Consider the following 20,369-nt stretch of genomic DNA (forward strand, 5'->3'; position numbering starts at 1 on the left):
GAAACGGTGTGTGCATTTGTAAATCGGTCTGTGCATTTGTAAAACTTGTCCTCTGCATTTGTAAATCGGTCTGTGCATTTGTAAAACTTGTCCTCTGCATTTGTAAATCGGTCTGTGCATTTGTAAAACTTGTCCTGTGCATTTGTGAATTATGAGACTGTTCTAACTCCATACTCGTCAGTGACCTGCAATGACCTGGTCACTGCTTCACTGTCGGGGTTCTGCTACGCGTCTGCATAACATTTCATTCATTTCTTCCCTCTAGGTTGAACTTGTTCAGCAGAAAAAGAGCAGCAGAGAAGTTTTATTTTTGTGCTTTTATTCATCTGCAGTGCCTGGAGTGTGTTTTTCCTTGGTGAGTTAATATTTTTCATATATTTTTATATTTACCTGGCTACAACTGCTGCTGGGACCCCAAAACTCTCAACACCTTTAATAATAATAATAATAATGAATTTTACTTAGAAATGCCTTTCTGGTCAAAGGTTAAAATACAGTTAATACAAAAAAGCAGCAACAAACAGCATAAACAAGGTGCATAGACCAATAAATAGAACAAACTGGTGTAGTGTAGTGCACCGTGTCCAGTTAGAGTGAGCGAGTTTGAACAGGTGAGTTTTGAGTTGGGTTTTGAATGTTGTGATGGAGTCTGTCTGTTTATGTGTGGAGGGAGTTCCAGAGTCTGGGTGCTGAGCAACCTTTCTTGATGTGTCCAACTTTGCCCCGCCTTCGTGTCTTGCTGATCTTGGTTATCTTAGTTTACATTCTGAGTGACGTGTCCAGCATTGTTCTCACCGCTAAAACTGTGCTCTGTGAGGATGTGAACCCTTATTACCTCAGAGTCCAGAGATGGCATTTCCAACCAACTGCCGTCACCATCGGTGAGTCATTGTGAGGAAACTAAATCAAAGATATGATGCAGTAGGCATACTGTAAGAACAAACACCCTACTGAATCTTTTAAATATTTACTGGCCCCCGCTAATGTTAATCTAATAAATCAGACGAGTCAGATGAGTCAAGATTCTGCTTAAATAACTGCATATGATTCAGCTCCATGAAGGCAGTCTGTGCTAATTGATTAGAGGAACTTTTAGAGCATCATAAAAAGATCTGAGTGGAATTTATTTGCCAAGACTTCTGTTGACCGCAGATCGTAACTGTGTCTTCACCATAGACTGAAAGATGCCAAGTAAAAGGCTGAAGACACAGCCAGGACCAGTCTCCAGGTGGCTGCATAGATACACAAATGCCTGTTTGTGACTTAGTAAAAGAAATTGCAAAGTACAGCAATGAAAAGTATTATTCAGCAATGGGAGGCACAGAGGCCAATCTTCCAAGCAAACTATTGGTGCTTTTCCACTAGTACCTACTCAGCCCAACTCCACTCGTTTTGGTTCTTTTCCACTAGGGGTCTAATGTGTCAAGTAGATACTTTTCTGTATCTATTCTGCCGAGGTTCTAAGCTGCTGAGTCGGCTGTATCTGACATCATCACACTACAGGCCACCGATTGGTCGGGGGGTTGGAGTCAGACGTCTGAGTCAGGAGGAGGAAATCAGAGAAAGAGACTCTGACGGCTTCTTGTTCATTTTATTCAACAGGCAATGACAGCAGAAGTCTGTTTCTGATCCAACTCTGAGGTGCAGATGTTCATAAACCTGGTGCTGAGGAGAGAATTAAAAAGGGATCTAGAGGCGATAAGGAACGACCAGATCTACCAGGAGCTCTGTCTCTTCATAGCTGCTCACGGCTCCAGCTGACTTTTCAGCAGCCGAGACAAACAAACAAAAGAAAAAAGCGTCGCCGCTTGAAGCTTCTCTCTCTCTCATTTTTTAACTTGATATGGAACACAAGCCACAGACCCAGCAGCACATCTATCATCTCCTCCAGGTTCTACATCTTTAGTGTTGTTGTCTTCTTCGTTTAGATCACACAATCAAATACGTCACAGCAGCTTCGCTCCAACCTCCTACTTCTGATCTGGGTATTGAAAAGAAACGAGGGCAAGGCGAGTCGAGTCGGGCTGAGGTACTAGTGTAAAAGCGCCATATGTGTGTCTCAAATGGCATCTACTCTCCTTTAAACAATGAGGGGGGGTGGTCTGTCTGGACTGGAGCCTCATCAGGGTCAGGCGTCTCTCTAAAACCCATTTCGTGGGCAGGACTTGGAGGTCAGGGATGCAGAAGCATTCGGAGGGACTTTTTGTCACCTCATTTATTTAGTAATGTAGGAAGAAATTCACAGATGGCTGTAGTTTTATTCATGGTGACAGTAGCTGGTCACCGTAAACAAAAAAGAAACAATAGCAGCTAGGTTTTTCAACATTTGTAATAAAAGAGGAAGAAGAATATCAATGCATGTTACGCCTGCTCAAGTTCATTGTTGAATATAGGTTTATAAACAATAGCAGAGCTGACTCAGATATGATACACATTTCTGTGTAACTATAAAAGTTTCATAAATGTGGTGAGCCCACCCACACAAGTTTATCTTGGTTTAACTCACATTCAAGCATAGAAAAGGGAAGATTAAAAAACATAAAAAAATGCACATTTAAGAGAGGCTTATTGTCATTCACTGGTTACAATAAGCAATGACATTCTTACTTTGCTTGTCTCTGCACACATAACTAAGAATTGGTTTACACCAACAACTAACAGGATAGGTTTTACTTTGAGCATGAAAATATGAGCAAAAGAGCAGAAAAGTATACTTGAGAAGAAAAATGTGTATAATGATGTGCAAATATTATTTATAGTAGTTGGGTAAACATCCACTAATTACATTTGCAGCATTGCCAGATGTTCAGTTTTGTTCAGCTGTATTCACAGATCAAACGTGCACGATGCACAGTTTCTTGCAGCCATCAGTAGTGTGATGGCCTGTGGACAGAAACTGTTTATAAGTCTGTTATGGTGGGGTCGTACTCCTTTTAGGGGCGCCGAGGAGGCAGAAGTGTGATCAGTGACTACGTTTACATGCAGTCAAAAAGTCGAGTTAAGGTCAATATTCCGGTTATTGAAACATTGGGAATAATCTGTTTCCATGCGTGAGCAAACAGGGTTATCCCTGTTTACATGGTGATTAATCATTTGGGATATCTGGATCAAACCAGCGACGCACGGAGAACGTCATGACGCAATTCCCGTCATTTCCGCTTCTTCTTCCTGTATCTAAATCCAAAACAACAACAATACCAGCAGCACGGTGGATAATGAAGTGTCCAGTACAAGTCGTCCTGTAGTTCGCCTTTTTCAGCATCTTCCAGCGGTGCTTGATCTGGTCTGGCCTTCGTTTTCGCTCAACTTTTTGTAAATCTGGCTATCCCGGTACTTTCTACCGTCTACAAATGCAGAAATGTTCATATCTTTCATTACATTTATGAAGTGATTAGTCTCCTCCTGGTCTTGGTTTCTCCGTGTTTAGAAGAACTTCCTGGACTCAAAAGACCAAGATCCTTGTGAAAAGAACATGCACAGAAAACAAATTCATGTTCCGTTTGATGGGGAAATCCCGTTAGGCGTTTACATGACCCAATATTGGGGTTAGAAAAGGAGTAACCCATCATTTTCGGGTTTTTAAAAACCGGAATATGAGCAAATTCCGGTTATTCAAAGGGGTTATTGGTGTTTACATGGCCGTGCGCAACCGGGTTATTGCTAATATTCTGTTAGAAAAGGGTTATTGACTGCATGGAAACGTAGTCAGTTATGTTTTGGGCGGGGGCTCTCTTGTGAGGCAGGTGCTGTAAATGTCCTCAGGTGATTAGACACAGTCATTGTGCAGATTCTACCAGCAGCTAGAAAGCATTTGCTGCCCTGTATAGTGCTGTCTCCATGGCAGACAGGCTCGGAGTTAAGCTAGTGTAAACCTGTAGTCCACATTTGCACAGCCTCCTTACGAAGAACAAACCTCTGCTGAGTCTTCCTGGTGATCGGCTCGGTGTCACGAGTCTGGGTGAGATCCTTGCTGATGTTGCTGCCAAGGACTTTGAAGGTTTCCTCTCTCGCCACCTCTTCACCAGACAATAGTATTTTGACTCTTATGGCGCTTTTCCACTAGTACCTACTCAGCCCGACTCGACTCGCCTCGGTTTTGTGCTTTTCCACTAGGGGTCTAACGTGCCGAATAGATACTTTTTCTGTCACTACTCTGCTGAGGTTCTAAGCAGCTGAGTCGGCGGTATCTGACACCATCACACTACAGGCCACCGATTGGTCAGGCGGTTGACCAATCAGATGTCTGAGTCAGGATGTGACATCGTTTCAAGAGAGACTCACGGCTTCTTGTTCATTTTTTTCGAAGAACAATGGCGTTTTAAATTTACATCAAATAAATGCCACAGAACAAGAAACAGATATATCAACTCATCCATGTTCTCCGTCTTTGGCGCCTTTACTTCTTCGTTTGTGTCGCACAATCGAATACGTCACAGCAGCTTCGCTCCAACCTCCTACTTCTGATCTGGGTATTGAAAAGAAACGAGGGCGAGGCGAGAATTTCACGTCCAGAATGAGTCTCTAGCCTACTCTCAGTGGCATAAAGCGGTTGCCATCGGTGATATCTGTGTTAAACATAATCTAACTTTTTTTTCTTCATAATTGACTCGCCGGTCCCAAGCAGGGAGGAGCGGCGAGGAAAACTGTATGATTCTTTCAGTGCTGGCGCTGCTACAAAGGAGCCAGATTGCTTTTGGACAGTGGAGACGGTAGCAGCTTGGAAAATCTTTTTCTTTCTTTCTTTAAACACCACTAAGTGCTTTGATGTGCACCAGATGAATAATTCATTGACCTCAAGGCATAAACAGATCTTTTCAGAGATAGTGATTCCCTGTCTGATATCCGTAAACAACTAGCTCCCCCCAAACTTTGAGTTGGAGGTACAGCTGCTGCCAGCATGATTTATTTAAGACATCCTTTGTTGATGGATCCTCCAAAATAGAGGACCTACAGGGGGAGACATCAGGAAATCTGAATCAAACGCTTGTAAGTGCTCTCTGAGGGTTTGGGGGGTCTGGGGTCCTGTTCTGGGTTGACATTTACTGTCCAGAACTCGACAGGCTTCTTCTTCAGAAAGGAACACTGAAGGGATGAAACAGCCTTCCGTGGTTGGTAAATGAAGACGTACTGGGACCTCTCGGGTTTTTTTCTTTATGATTTTATAATTTTGATCAGAACTGTTTTTACCATCTTAAGTCAGTTTGATTCAGTTATTTTTCTTGTCCTGTGAACAAGTGGAGCAAATTAATTTCTGAAATGTTGGTTTTTCTACGGTGACAAAGTGGCAGAAGGTCCCTTGCTGCTCCACTCGAGCTGCAACCATCTGCACCTTCTGATTTAGCAGTTGTTTTTTTTTGGACAAAAAGAACTCTCTTGTGGCATTGTCCCAAAGGTATGTAAATTCTCCCAAATTTAATTGGGCAACCTTTCGATGTGTGGAAGCATAAAACTGTGAGAAGCCTTGGTGTTATTTTCGATCAGGAGTTGTTGTTTAAACCGTATATTAATCAGGTTCGTAAAATAGCATATTTCCATCTCCGTAATATTGCAAAGATTAGGAGCATTCTCTCGCAGAGTGATGCGGAAAAAGGAATCAGCAAGAGAGACCACGTCTCTCCAATGGTCCCCGTAAAAGATGAAATGCAATTCAAAATGTTATTACTTGTGTATAAAACCCAAAACGACTTAGCTCCGTGATATCTGCAAGACCTGATAGTTCCTTATGTTCCTGGCAGAGCTCTCCATTCTCCAGAGTGCAGGTTTACTCGTAGTTCCTAGACTAGAGTATCCAAATGTAGATTTTGGATAGTCTTCTGCTATCAGGAACCGTTAATAATAATACTGTCATTTTAGCAGAAGCTTTGTTCCAAGGCAACTTACATCTGAGAGAACAAACCCACTGGGAGCAATTAGGGTTTGCTCAAGGGCCCAAGGTGGTTCATCTTGGTTGCCATTCCGGGGCTTGAACCTGGGTCCTCCAGACCTAAGCCCACCTCTGTAGCCACTGGACTACCACCCCCCATTACTATGGAACCAACTTCCAATCTGGGTTAAGGAGGCTGACACCACCTCCACCTTTAAAACTAACCTGAAAACCTTTCTGTTTAGTAAACCTCTAGTTAGTGTTTAGTAAACCTCTAGTTGGTGTTAGTCAACCTCTAGTTAGTGTTTAGTAAACCTGTAGTTAGTGTTTAGTAGACCTCTAGTTAGTGTTTAGTAAACCTCTAGTTAGTGTTTAGTAAACCTCTAGTTAGTGATAGTAAACATTTAGTTAGTGTTTATTAAACCTCTAGTTAGTAAACCTCTAGTTAGTGTTAGTAAACCTCTAGTTAGTGTTTATTAAACCCCTAGTTAGTGTTTAGTAAACCTCTATTTAGTGTTAGTAAACCTGTAGTTAGTGTTAGTAAACCTCTAGTTAGTGTTTAGTAAAGCTCTAGTTAGTGTTAGTAAACCTCTAGTTAGTGTTAGTAAACCTCTAGTTAGTGTCTAGTAAACCTCTAGTTAGTGTTAATAAACCTCTAGTTGCTGTTAGTAAACCTCTAGTTAGTGATAGTAAACCTCTAGTTAGTGTTAGTAAACCTGTAGTTAGTGTTAGTAAACCTTTAGTTAGTGTTAGTAAACCTCTAGTTAGTGTTAATAAACCTCTAGTTGGTGTAAGTAAACCTCTAGTTAGTGTTTAGTAAACCTCTAGTTAGTGATAGTAAACCTGTAGTTAATGTTAGTAAACCTTTAGTTAGTGTTAGTAAACCTCTAGTTAGTGTAAGTAAACCTCTAGTTAGTGATAGTAAACCTCTAGTTAGTGATAGTAAACCTCTAGTTAGTGTAAACTAATGTTTTAGGGCACTAGTCGTAGCTGCAGCTGCAGGACCAGACTAGAGCAGCTGGTCTGAAACAGCTTCATCCTAGATACGCTGCTACAGAGCTACGCTGCTACAGAGCTACGCTGCTACAGAGCTACGTTGCTACAGAGCTACGCTGCTATAGAGCTACGTTGCTACAGAGCTATGCTGCTACAGAGCTACGCTGCTACAGAGCTACGCTGCTACAGAGCTACGCTGCTATAGAGCTACGTTGCTACAGAGCTATGCTGCTACAGAGCTACGCTGCTACAGAGCTACCCTGCTACAGAGCTACGCTGTTATAGAGCTACGCTGCTATAGAGCTATGCTGCTACAGAGCTACGCTGCAGGGAGACTCCAACATGATCCACTGAGCGGTGCCCATCACCCTCCTCCTCTATCCTTTCTCAGTTATTAATCAGAAGTAGTATCATCACCGTCACTGTTCTCCTTTGTTCTTGTAGGCCGGAGCTTCAGGACCTGCGTGCTGACCTGCAGTCCCCCATCTGATCATCCCACTGCTGCTTCCACCTGTCTGTGTGGATGTCTGCTATATGCCTGCTGACATCCTGCCCGATCCTGCCAGTGTCATGGTTTCCCAGTGTAGTTTTTTAGTTTTACTCACTCCCCTGTTTTTCCAGATCCTGCCACCCTAATCAGCCAGAGATCCACTCATTCCCTTCACCTGTGCCTCCCCACCCAGCTCCACACCTGGTTTCCCTCATCAGCAGTTCCCCTCATATACCGGCCCATTTCCACCTTCTTGTTTGCCAGATTGTCGTGTGCTTTTGCTCCGCTTTCCAGCCTTCCTGATTTCTGTCCTGTTCCTGCCTGCCTGCCTGCCTGTAACCCTGCATGACTCCCGGTATGACTCCCAGTTTTTGATTTTTGCCTGCCCCCTTGGACTTGTTTGCCTGATCTGCCTGTCTGCCCGGTTTTGACCCCTGCCTGCCTTGGACCCGAATAAAGCCTCTTGGACTCTGATTCTGCCTGGTGTTGTGCATGTGGGTTCTCTGTCCTGTCTGAGCCGTGACAGTACAATCTGGCCAAGACTGAACCCAGCCAACATGGACCTACCACGTAAGGAAGAGGATTTGTGGGATTTTTTTTATGGGGACCAAGTGGCGTTCTACCACCGTACGGTGAAGGGGACGGGGACATGTCCCCAGTTCCGGCCTGTTGCTGTTCCCGAGGTGGTCCCAGACCCACCCCAGTCCCTTCCCCCTTTCTGGGGAACACGCCTGGCTCTGGGTGGGCCCAGGAGCCTGCAGGCTCAGGGGAGGCAACGACGAAGGCGTCAGCCCCAGCCCCAGCTTGCTCCAGCTCCTGCTCCGGCTCCTGCTCCGGCTCCTGTTCCGGCTCCCCGCATCCTGTCTGCTCCTGTTCCGGCCCCCCGCATCCTGTCTGCTCCTGTTACGGCCCCCCGCATCCTGTCTGCTCCTGTTACGGCCCCCCGCATCCTGTCTGCTCCTGTTACGGCCCCCCGCATCCTGTCTGCCCCGGTTCCGGCCCCCCGCATCCTGTCTGCCCCGGTTCCGGCCCCCCGCATCCTGTCTGCCCCGGTTCCGGCCCCCCGCCTCCTGTCTGCCCCGGTTCCGGCCCCCCGCCTCCTGTCTGCCCCGGTTCCGGCCCCCCGCCTCCTGTCTGCCCCGGTTCCGGCCCCCCGCCTCCTGTCTGCCCCGGTTCCGGCCCCCCGCCTCCTGTCAGCCCCGACTCCGGCTCCCCGCCTCCTGTCAGCCCCGACTCTTGTTCCTGAGGCGGTCCCGCAGCCAGTCTCCGTTCCTGAGGCGGCCCCGCCGGTCTCTGTTCTGGAGGTGGTCTCTGTTCCCCTTCCTGAGGCGATCCTGGGTGGATCTGCCGCAGTCCCAGACCGACCCCCTGACCAGTCTGCCGCAGTCCCAGACCGACCCCCTGACCAGTCTGCCGCAGTCCCAGACCGACCCCCTGACCAGTCTGCCGCAGTCCCAGACCGACCCCCTGACCAGTCTGCCGCAATCCCAGACCGACCCCCTGACCAGTCTGCCGCAGTCCCAGACCGACCCCCTGACCAGTCTGCCGCAGTCCCAGACCGACCCCCTGACCAGTCTGCCGCCGTCCCAGACCGACCCCCTGACCAGCCTGCCGCCGTCCCAGACCGACCCCCTGACCAGCCTGCCGCCGTCCCAGACCGACCCCCTGACCAGCCTGCCGCCGTCCCAGACCGACCCCCTGACCAGCCTGCCGCCGTCCCAGACCGACCCCCTGACCAGCCTGCCGCCGTCCCAGACCGACCCCCTGACCAGCCTGCCGCCGTCCCAGACCGACCCCCTGACCAGCCTGCCGCCGTCCCAGACCGACCCCCTGACCAGCCTGCCGCCGTCCCAGACCGACCCCCTGACCAGCCTGCCAAGCCCCCAGACCGACCCCCTGACCAGCCTGCCAAGCCCCCAGACCGACCCCCTGACCAGCCTGCCAAGCCCCGAGACCGACCCCCTGACCAGCCTGCCGCAGTCCCAGACCGACCCCCTGACCAGCCTGCCGCAGTCCCAGACCGACCCCCTGACCAGCCTGCCGCAGTCCCAGACCGACCCCCTGACCAGCCTGCCGCAGTCCCAGACCGACCCCCTGACCAGCCTGCCGCAGTCCCAGACCGACCCCCTGACCTGCCTGCCGCAGTCCCAGACTGACCCCCTGACCAGCCTGCCGCAGTCCCAGACCGACCCCCTGACCAGCCTGCCAAGCCCCCGACCGACCCCCTGACCAGCCTGCCAAGCCCCGAGACCGACCCCCTGACCAGCCTGCCAAGCCCCCAGACCGACCCCCTGACCCGCCTGCCAAGCCCCCAGACCGACCCCCTGACCCGCCTGCCAAGCCCCCAGACCGACCCCCTGACCAGCCTGCCAAGCCCCCAGGCCGACCCCCTGACCAGCCTGCCAAGCCCCCAGGCCGACACCCTGACCAGCCTGCCAAGCCCCGAGACCGACCCCCGGATCCGCCTGTTACGCCCCGAGACCGACCCCCGGATCCGCCTGTTACGCCCCAAGGGCGACCCCCCGAACTGCCTCACCGGTCTGCCCGGCACCGAGGACGGCCCCCGGAGCTTTGGCCGTTTGTTGGCCGGGGCCCTCCTCCGGACCCCCTCCTCCCGCCCTGGGTGGGTGGTTTTGGGACATCTGGAATCTGTCCCTTGAGGGGGGGGTTCTGTCATGGTTTCCCAGTGTAGTTTTTTAGTTTTACTCACTCCCCTGTTTTTCCAGATCCTGCCACCCTAATCAGCCAGAGATCCACTCATTCCCTTCACCTGTGCCTCCCCACCCAGCTCCACACCTGGTTTCCCTCATCAGCAGTTCCCCTCATATACCGGCCCATTTCCACCTTCTTGTTTGCCAGATTGTCGTGTGCTTTTGCTCCGCTTTCCAGCCTTCCTGATTTCTGTCCTGTTCCTGCCTGCCTGCCTGCCTGTAACCCTGCATGACTCCCGGTATGACTCCCAGTTTTTGATTTTTGCCTGCCCCCTTGGACTTGTTTGCCTGATCTGCCTGTCTGCCCGGTTTTGACCCCTGCCTGCCTTGGACCCGAATAAAGCCTCTTGGACTCTGATTCTGCCTGGTGTTGTGCATGTGGGTTCTCTGTCCTGTCTGAGCCGTGACAGCCAGAAGGAGGAGGGCCCTTCTGCCCAGCTGGTCTTCAGCAGGAAGGTCCCCCCTTATGATGCAGGTCCTGGTCCAGGTGTCTTTCCTCCTAAAGAGAGTTTTTCTTGCCACTGTTTGGCTTAAGGTTTTTCTCCCACTAGGCAGATCCTAGAAACAACTTCTGTTGTAATAGACGCTATATAAATCAAATTGAATTGAACAAAAAATTGAATTGAATAAAACTGTTATTGCTATAAACGTGTCTCTGCCTCAGTCCTTATTTCTGTCTGTAGCTGCAGGGTCCTCTGCAGCCTGTCGGACTGTCAACCATTACCTTTGCAAAGCACATGGGAGAGCTCCACCACAACGCCAAGGTGTTTGCTGGAGGGTGTTGAAAGGTAGAATAGGAAATGCAAACAATAAGTGATGGAAGCAAAAGCCAAAAGAAAACCACCAAACCCAAATAATCCACAGATAAAAGAGCAGGATAACATTAAAGAGTAGGCTCTCATTTTGTTTGGTTAAATTTGTGGGTATGCTGTTCCTTAATGAATCCAAAACGTCAAAACACCCGCCTCTTATTTACTGAAGTTTGTTGTGCCGCTCATCTGAAACCTGGATGTAACAGTGATATACAGTTCGCTTGCTGACGCTGACTCATCATTTCATCATATCTGATGTTAATCATGAGCATCTTTTCTCTATAAATCTTCCCGTTTGTGTCGTGAGATGTTTGAGGATTTGGCGGCCTGGCAGCTGAGGCTGCTGGCTGTGCCGTGTTACACATTTTGTCAACATGCTCGGCAGCAAGCCGCCGACACGCTGCTGAGCTTTGTTTTCAGGCTGCTCTCATCTCGGAGTCGGATCTGCACAGCTAATTGCTCCGAGCTGATTCGTCTTTTTGTTGTTCCTTGGCATGTGCACAGTGATGTTTCCATGCAAATGATTTCCAAAGTGGTGAATTGTAAATATTAACAAAACATTTTAAAATCGCTCATGAAGCTTATAAAACTTTAGGCCAAAGAATAGTACATGTGGGAATGTGCATCGAGCACAAAGTTAGTATTGGAATTATTGCATTATTGTTCAATCATCCTGTGTTCTCTGAACTTCTTTTTGATTTGCAAGTATAAATTCAGTCAATGTATACATCCAAATCCAAGTAAAAATTAAAGCTGCAAGCAGCGATGAACGGGCCCTCGCACTCACGGCCACCATCCCCCATAAGCATATCAGACATGACACCACCCACGACTTCCTATGTCAAAACATTCAAAAGTTATAGCAGAAAATAGGGACAACCAATCAGAAGAGGGGGCGGGGCTAATTTTCACCAATTATGGTCAAGGACTTATGGAGACGCACATTTTGATGTATAACACACCTGGGTGCACGTTACGGTTCGGGCCGTATTAACTGCCGGAAAGGAAGGAATGGCATAAATTTTGCCAAAATGACACCATTAATTAAAAATGGCCGACTTCCTGTTCGGTTTCGGCCATGGCGCCAAGAGACTTTTCTTTAAGTTGTCCCATGATACAGGTGTGTACCGATTTTCGTGCTTGTACATCAAACCGTATTGTGGGGCTTGAGGCACAAAGTTTTCTAGGGGGCGCTGTTGAGCCATTTTGTCACGCCCATTAATGCAAACCATTAAATATCACATTTTTTGCCAGGCCTGGCTTGCATGCAAAATTTGGTGACTTTTGGGGCACGTTTAGGGGGGCAAAAAGTCCCTCATTTCGTCGAAAGAAAGAAAGAAAGAAAGAAAGAAAGAAAGAATAATTCCTACAGATACAATAGGGCCTTCGCACTGTAAGTGCTGGGGCCCTAATAATAAAGTTATTGCTAAAAAGGTACAGCAAGCACTCCTGTCCATGACCTTTTGTCTTCCTGTATCGTCTGTAACCTATGGAGACGGATGCTGCTGCACACCAGCTGGTAGCGCTCTCCCATCTTAACACGTTTGTCCATTTCACATCCCAAGAAAGGAAGAAACAAATATTCAAATCTCTTCCTTCTTGTGCTTCTTTTTTCTTCTTGCAACCTTGACCTCTCCCCTCTAAATGTCTGCATTTGGGTCTAGTTATTAGTCACTTTTGGAAAGATCAATTAGCATAAGCAAAAGATTCCATTGTCATGACTAAACACAAAGAAAACTAAAGAATTGATCAGAAAGAACAGAACTGACCCTCATCCTGTCTTCATAAATGGAGAATATGTGGAAATCATCCATAGCTGCAAATTCCTGGGAATCCACATCTCCGACAGCCTCTCCTGGTCCACGAACGCCGCGGCTGCTGTAAAGAAAGTCTGTCTGTCTGTCCGTCCGTCCGTCCGTCTGTCCGTCCGTCTGTCCGTCCGTCTGTCCGTCCGTCCGTTGGGCACATAGAACACAACCCTGGACCATCGTACAAGGTAAATCATTATCCAGTAGAGGTCAGGGGCCGGATTCACCAATATGTTCTTAAGAACGATCTTAAGAAATGTCTTAAGATCTAAAATTAAGAAGTTCATAAGAAAGTTCTTAAGTGAAATTCCTCAATATTTTCTTAAGAAACATCTTAAGAACTGTCATTTCTTACGAATTTCTTATTTTTCCTCCTTAAGAACTTCTTAAAATATGTCATTGCATTGCACGCGCCAACAAACAACATTTATACAGGTAGTTTGGTCTTAACCGTCAGTCACTCACTAAACATGGAGAAGGAGAAAAAGAGATGCAGGAACTTTTCAAGGTTATGGTGGATGAGATTAATGTGCGAAAAAAAATACTATTGGGGAAAATTAATAATAATTAACTACCATGTTAACTAACATGCTAACAAACAGTTAACAGACTCTTTGTGTAATTAATTACAAAGTATATCCTCAAACTATGACCTACTAGTCTAAACTTGTCTAAAATGGGTTGAAAAAGGTGATATTAGAGTCTTACCTTTTCACAGAAGACATTTTAAGACGGGTCAAGGTTGTCTTAAAGTTAAGAAAAAAGTCAAGAACAAATTTGAGAACTTTTATTTCAAGAATACCATTTATTCTTAAGTTTTTTCTTAAGAAGAAAGTTGATAAAATACTTAGGAACTTTTTTGGAGAATATGACTTCTTAAGACTGAATTCAAGAAAAAAATTACATTTAAGAAGATTTTTTTTCTTAAGAATGTTTTGTGAATCCGGCCCCTGATCTCCAGGGCATGGACGGGGGACGGGGCTGTTAAGGCGGGTGGGGTTTGGACACGACTGCAGCACGTCTTCAGACTGCAGATACCCAACGCATCAAACGGGCTTGGATGGGTCACCTGGATCACTGACAATCTACAAATGCAGCAGGGGGGCAGCCCTCAGGACCTACAAGAAGGACCTGTTCACACTCTGTTTGTTCAGAGCAGAATGAGACCACTGCTGTTCAAGAGGCCCGTTTAGTTTTGGTATTATTTTTATTTTTTAGGATTATTATACATCACCAAGACAAATGATTTAATATAGCATAAATATTGTGACGAGACAACGGCAACTCCAGTGTTTTCCTTTGTTATAGAATAAATAAAACGGTATAGTTGCTATAGTCATATTTGTTGTTTCTGGAGAAGCTGGGGGATGGGACAGTGGAGAGACATTCCTCTGCACATAAATGCCTGCTGGAAATGTTTTCAGCTAGATTTTGAAACCTGACCGTCAGAAGATGCTCTCAGTCTGTGAGCAGCATCACTGAGATCAGACGCTAAGACTGTGCAACACTTGACTCACCGTTCCAGGGGCCTCATTTAAAATGGAGTGCGTAGGATTCATACTAAAAGTGCACGTACGCTCAAAAGCCGAAAATGCCGTGCGCAAAAAAAAATCCGGATCAATAAAACCATGTGCACGCAGACTTCCACGCAGTCCAGCTGGAAGGTTGCGTAGCTGAATCCGCCCCTTTACACGCCCAGAAATGCATATGGATGAGCCTGCTGAGCATGCGCAGTGGCTTTCTGCAGCCTGTTTGGCGCAGATCCATGGTTTGGCGTCAGAATGAATGAGAAGTAGCAGCCACCGTGACACTGACTTTCACGGAGACCTAGATGCTGTAGATGATGTGGAGGACAGGAAAACCACATTATTTGGTGGTCACAGTAAAAGTTAGAATAAGTATATAAATAGTATACAATAAAATAAAGTGAGTGGGTGGCAGCACGCCGTTGCTGCGCTAAACGCCGTGAGTTCCCCGGCGCAACAGGGGGACACACGTCCCCCCGTCTTTTCAAAATCATGTTTTTTTTTCCCTTACTTTTTACAGTTTAAAAACTAACGGTAGGATCAGCCTTAAATTGCAAATTATCAAGACACTGTATGAAAGCGATACGAAAAACGGCCCCGCAGCCCCGCTTCACCCCCCGCTCCCCCTCCTCCTCCTCTCCCGTCTCTCCTCAGAGCTGCTCAGGGCGGGTTTATGGTTCCGCGTCACCGACGCAGAGCCTACGCCGTAGGTGCGCGTCACCGCGTACCCTACGCCGTAGGCTCTGCGTCGTTTTAACTCGGGACCCTAATTTAGGCATCATATACAAGCAGCACGTAAAGGTTTCACGCGCGCGTAAAACTCATATATATGAAAAAAAATCTGTGTCCCTTTAGGGAAGAAATGAGGGGCTCCGTGGGGCTCCCTAAACGCAGCCCCTCATTTGTTCTGTCCTAAAGCGGTGGGTGAAGAAGAGGCTGCAGCAGCAGAAGCAGAGTCCTGACTGACAGCTTCACACACAGACGGACACGATCAGCGCTATATTATTTTATTTTATTATTTTATTATTTTAAGCCTGACATATGTTGTGATATGTGATGACATTATTAAGAGTATGACATGAATCTGGCTTCATTTCACCACCTCACAGCCTGCCTCGCCAGTTCCCCGTGTCTTAAGTAAATTCTTACGGGAGGGTCCTAGTTGCCGTAAAGATACGCAGATTTTTCGGTTAGTTTTTTCTTTTTAGATCCGAGGATTTGCGTAGAAGGTGGCTTCCGCAACTTTCAGGCGCTTTTTCTGCGCAAGCAAGCTTTATAGATGAGGCCCCAGGTCATTCAAGGAGCGTTGAATGGTCCTGAGAACACAAATCTGTGCCAACTGGTCACGATTTTCCATCTAACAGTCATTTTTATAAACCTGGATTAACGTGCAAGGATACCTCAGTGTCTAAATATTTGTCTGTAAAAACACGTCGTCTGAGTAGCTCCCCCACTGTTAGTTTGAATTATATCCTACCTCCCTGCTGCCGTGAAATCAGTCAATAGTCGTTTATTATAGAGTGTCTAATCTTCTGTGCTGCAGAACGTGCTGGTTGGATCGGACAAATAAAGGCTTGGCTTTCATCTCCTTCTGGCAGTCTCTCTCCCTTTCCGCCTCCATAACATATTTTTGATATCATCCAGCTCTGAGCCACTTGTTAGCTGAATCTCTGTCCAGCTTTGCTCTGTTTGCCAGCAGAAAATGTTTTGTCCAAAGAAAAACACACATTGATATATTACTGACGTGTAATTAGTGAACTGAAAAGGGAAACAAACCCAGCCCTTCCCGAGCAACTCATCTACATAATACTATGCCACTATCAATTCAGTAAAAATTCTTTAATGATAATGAAATAATTAATGATGAACTATGGAGACTGAAAGCTACGGTAGAGAGTATTAGGGCCAGGCAGGAGAAAAATAGAAATAATATTTTAGAGGGGGAAGATTTTTTTGTTACGCATTTCGAGAAAAAAGTCGAAATGTCGAGAAAAAAGTCGAAATGTCGAGATTAATGTTGAAGTACAATTTCGAGAAAAAAGTCGAAATGTTGAGAAAAAAGTCAAGATTTCGTGAATAAAGTTGAAATGTTGAGAAAGAGGGTCACGTGACCGGCCGGACAAGATGGCAGCTTAGGCTCTTCGCGCTTGCCCTAACCTCCCCGTTTTTACCTAGTTTATCCCTTTAAGTCTATTTTTACCCGGATATTTGTGACGTTTTTAATTGCTTGTGACAAAATGACGGAGGCTGGGAAGAAGAACAGTACAGGTGGAGGCTCTACGAAGTCGAACAAAGGAGCTCGTGTTTCCGAACAGGAAGCTATGGCAGACATGCTAATGGAGAGACAACGTGAATATCTAGAGCCGCGGTTCGTACAACTCAACGAGACGGCTAAATCCACAGAGGACAAGCTGGACACGATTCAATCTGAGCTGACCTCACTATCGGCCAGTATTGGTGTGGTGAAAGCGGATATTTTGACTCTGAAAAGCACCGTCAATGATAACTCGAGGACGGTTGCAAACCACGAGGCGGCGCTGGGCGCACTGGAACTCAAGATGGCGGACATGGAGGACAGGAATAGACGCTGCAACATACGCATCATCGGCTTGAAAGAGGGTGTTGAGGGATCGAACGGCGTGCAATACCTGAACCGCACACTCCCGAAGTGGTTCCCGTCTCTTCAGCCTGGGCAACCGGAGATCATGCGGGCCCACCGCATATACAATGGACGTCCTGCAGGAGACCGGCCCCGCACTCTCATCTTCAACGTACTCCGCTACACGACACGGCAGGATATTCTCCGGGCGGCGAGGAAAGACCCGGTCACCATTGACGGCAGGAGAGTGAGATTTGCCGCCGATTATAGTAATCACACAGTCAAGCGGCGTCAGGCTTTCACCCAGGCGATGGACACCGCGCGCGAGAGAGGGGTTGAATTTTTCCTCCTCTATCCAGCGACCCTCAAAGTCAAGGATGGTTCGGATTATCGTGTCTTCAACAACCCCAGAGAAGCGGAGGATTTCCTCAACTCTCAGCCGAGAACGACGCAGGAGAGGTCCCCTCGGGCTCTGGCTGGCGGGGCTGTGAGCCGACACACGCGGGCCGGCGCCGCGCAGGCGGCGGCGGCGGAGGATCCATAGCGTCCCCGTCACATCGCCTGGATGGATGTGGGACTCATCAGCTGATAATATTCCTGAACGATGTATGCCGCAACGGATCACGGTGAATGGACATCTCTTTTTCTTTCACGCTTCATATTCCATTTAACTTTATGCGCTTGCTCTAGTGGTGGAACAAGGTAATTCGCATATAAGACTTTATTTCTGCATTTTGAACATTCTTAAAGTGACTGTTTAGTTTAAAGACTGGATTTCTCCAGATGCGGGTTTAATCCCTCTTATATATTTTTTTTTCTACTGCTCTTATTGACAGTCTGAGTTGCTCTAATATTTTAATTTATTTTATTTATTTATTTATTTTTAATTGATTGATTTATTTATTTTTTCTTTCTAAAGTGTCAGTCACTGCTGTCATAGGTATAAGTTGGCGACGTATATGCTCAGCATTTTGAACTTTCTTGAAGGGACTGTTTAGCTTCAAGGCTGGACATTTTTTATTTATTTTTATTTTATTTTATTTTATTTTTTTTTAAATTGATTTATTTATTTATTTATTTTTATTTATTTTTTTTTTAATTGATTTATTTATTTTTTCTTTCTAAAATGTCAGTCACTGCTGTCATAGTTATAAGTTGGCGACGTATATGCTCAACATTTTGAACATTCTTAAAGTGACTGTTTAGTTTAAAGATTGGATTTCTCCAGATGCGGGTTTAATCCCTTTTATAAGGCGAAAATCCCCCCTTTTTTTATTTCTACTGCTCTTATTAACAGTCTGAGTTGTTCTAATATTTTAATTTATTTTATTTATTTATTTATTTTTAATTGATTGATTTATTTATTTTTTCTTTCTAAAGTGTCAGTCACTACTGTCATAGTTATAAGTTGGCGTCGTATATGCTCAGCATTTTGAACTTTCTTGAAGGGACTGTTTAGCTTCAAGGCTGGACATTTTTTTATTTTTTTTTAATTGATTTATTTATTTTTTTTTTTTTTTTAATTGATTTATTAATTTTTTCTTTCTAAAATGTCACTCACTGCTGTCATAGTTATAAGTTGGCGACGTATATGCTCAACATTTTGAACTTCTTAAAGTGACTGTTTAGCTTCAAGACTGGATAGATTTTTTTTTTTTTTTTTTTTTTTTTTTTTTTTTCTTTCTCTCTCTTCTAATAATATCAGTCACTGCTGTCATGGTTATGTGCAATGTCAACAACTTTGATCTCCATGAGTGTTATAAGTTACCGTTGTCACCACAGAATTCCTGCTGGATTTGATTTATCTTTAGTTTTATGGTATATTGCAGCCTTAGCAGAGGGGCATTTCTGTTTTTACACGCTCAAGAGATTTTCTCACATCAGGGGGTAGATCTCAGTTTTGCCCTTGGTGTAGCCAACACTTTAATGGTAAGGCAGCTACCTCAGTCTTATAGTTTTAATTATGGCTATTGTGTTGTATCTCATGCATCATAAATAGGTCGGTACATTTTTACACGCAGCTCCTTGTGCACGGTTCATGCATGTAGTTCTAAGTATTGAAGGGATGACTTCTTTGACATGTTTTTCGTTATTGATACAGTCTGGGAGGGGAGGGGCTGGCTGCTGCTGCCCTACTGCTGCCCTATTTCCGACTATGGTCACGGAATCAAGTATTAGGGAAGGTTTGTTAGTTAGGGCATATTTCTGGCCCTTTCGGGGGGTGGGTTGGGTGGGGGGTGGGTTTAAACGTTTATTTTATTTTTTCACTATTTGTTTTGATGTGGAGCGGCTCACATCGTGGATTTTGTGTTCACATTCTGTTTGTGTGGTGGGAGAGAGGCTTGACTGTTTTAAGTTATACTCACATCTGCTTGGGTTCATCATTTCAGAGGGTCGCAGGGGCTGTTTTCATGTCTCTGTCCGCATCCGCTATAGAGGCTTCATTCTAAATTATGCCTGAACTTAATATTTTGAGCTGGAACGCGGGCGGCCTGAATAGCCCTCACAAGAGGATTAGCACCTTGAGTTTATTTCGCAGAAGGAGAATAGATGTTGCATTGGTACAGGAGACGCATCTCTTGGCTGCTGATGTCAGACGCCTGGCAGATAAACATTATCATGTGATAGCTTCCTCTTCGTCTGGTACGAAGACCAAGGGTGTGGCGGTTGTTGCCAGACGTAACTTTAAAGTTAAAATCCATGACACATGCTCTGACAAGGAGGGCAGGCTGGCAATTGTGAAGACAGAAATTAGCAGCAGGAAAGTTGCCTTCATATCGGTGTATGCACCAAACTGTTTTGATAGGGTCTTTTACGAAAACTTGACAAATAGTATGCTGGAACTGAATGATTATTCGTTAGTGGTGGGGGGAGACTTTAACGCTGTTTGGAGTGCAGCCAATGACAGGTCAAGTAAATCAGAGACAAGGGATCAGAAACTAGCGTCCACAGCTTTACAGACGTGGGCTAGCAGCTTGGGGCTCACAGATCTGTGGCGTTCGACTAATCCATCAATCAAAGACTACTCCTTTTTCTCTGCTCGACACAAATCTTGCTCAAGAATTGACTACATATTTGCGTCCCCTAAACTCTTCTCTAATATTCACAGTGTTTCTCTGCTTCCCATGGCCCTCTCCGATCATAGAGGTGTGCTTTGTTCATCGGTGCTCATTAACGCTTCCCCTCGTGCACCAAAATGGCGCCTTAACACGACCCTGTTAAAACAAGAAGAGTTTGGGGCACAATTTACAGAAAAACTTAAGGAATTCTTGGAGTTCAATGTTGGTTCAGTCGACGATCCTAGAATACTTTGGGACTCAATTAAAGGTTTTATCAGGGGTAATGCCACATGGTTTTCCTCCAACCAGCGCAAGATGCAAATTTCTAAATTACATGAATTGGAAAACAAACTTGCAAAACTAGAATCCGCGTTGTCTGCTAATTACTCAGAACAGATAGTCTTGCAGCGTGATGTGATCAAAAAAGAAATCAATGCCATCCTCAGACGCCGATCAGAATTCTTAATCCACAGGACTAGGCAGCGTTATTATTTTCATGGGTCAA

The sequence above is a fragment of the Cololabis saira genome, chromosome 14, assembly GCF_033807715.1.
Source record: "Cololabis saira isolate AMF1-May2022 chromosome 14, fColSai1.1, whole genome shotgun sequence".
NCBI lineage: Eukaryota > Metazoa > Chordata > Actinopteri > Beloniformes > Belonidae > Cololabis > Cololabis saira.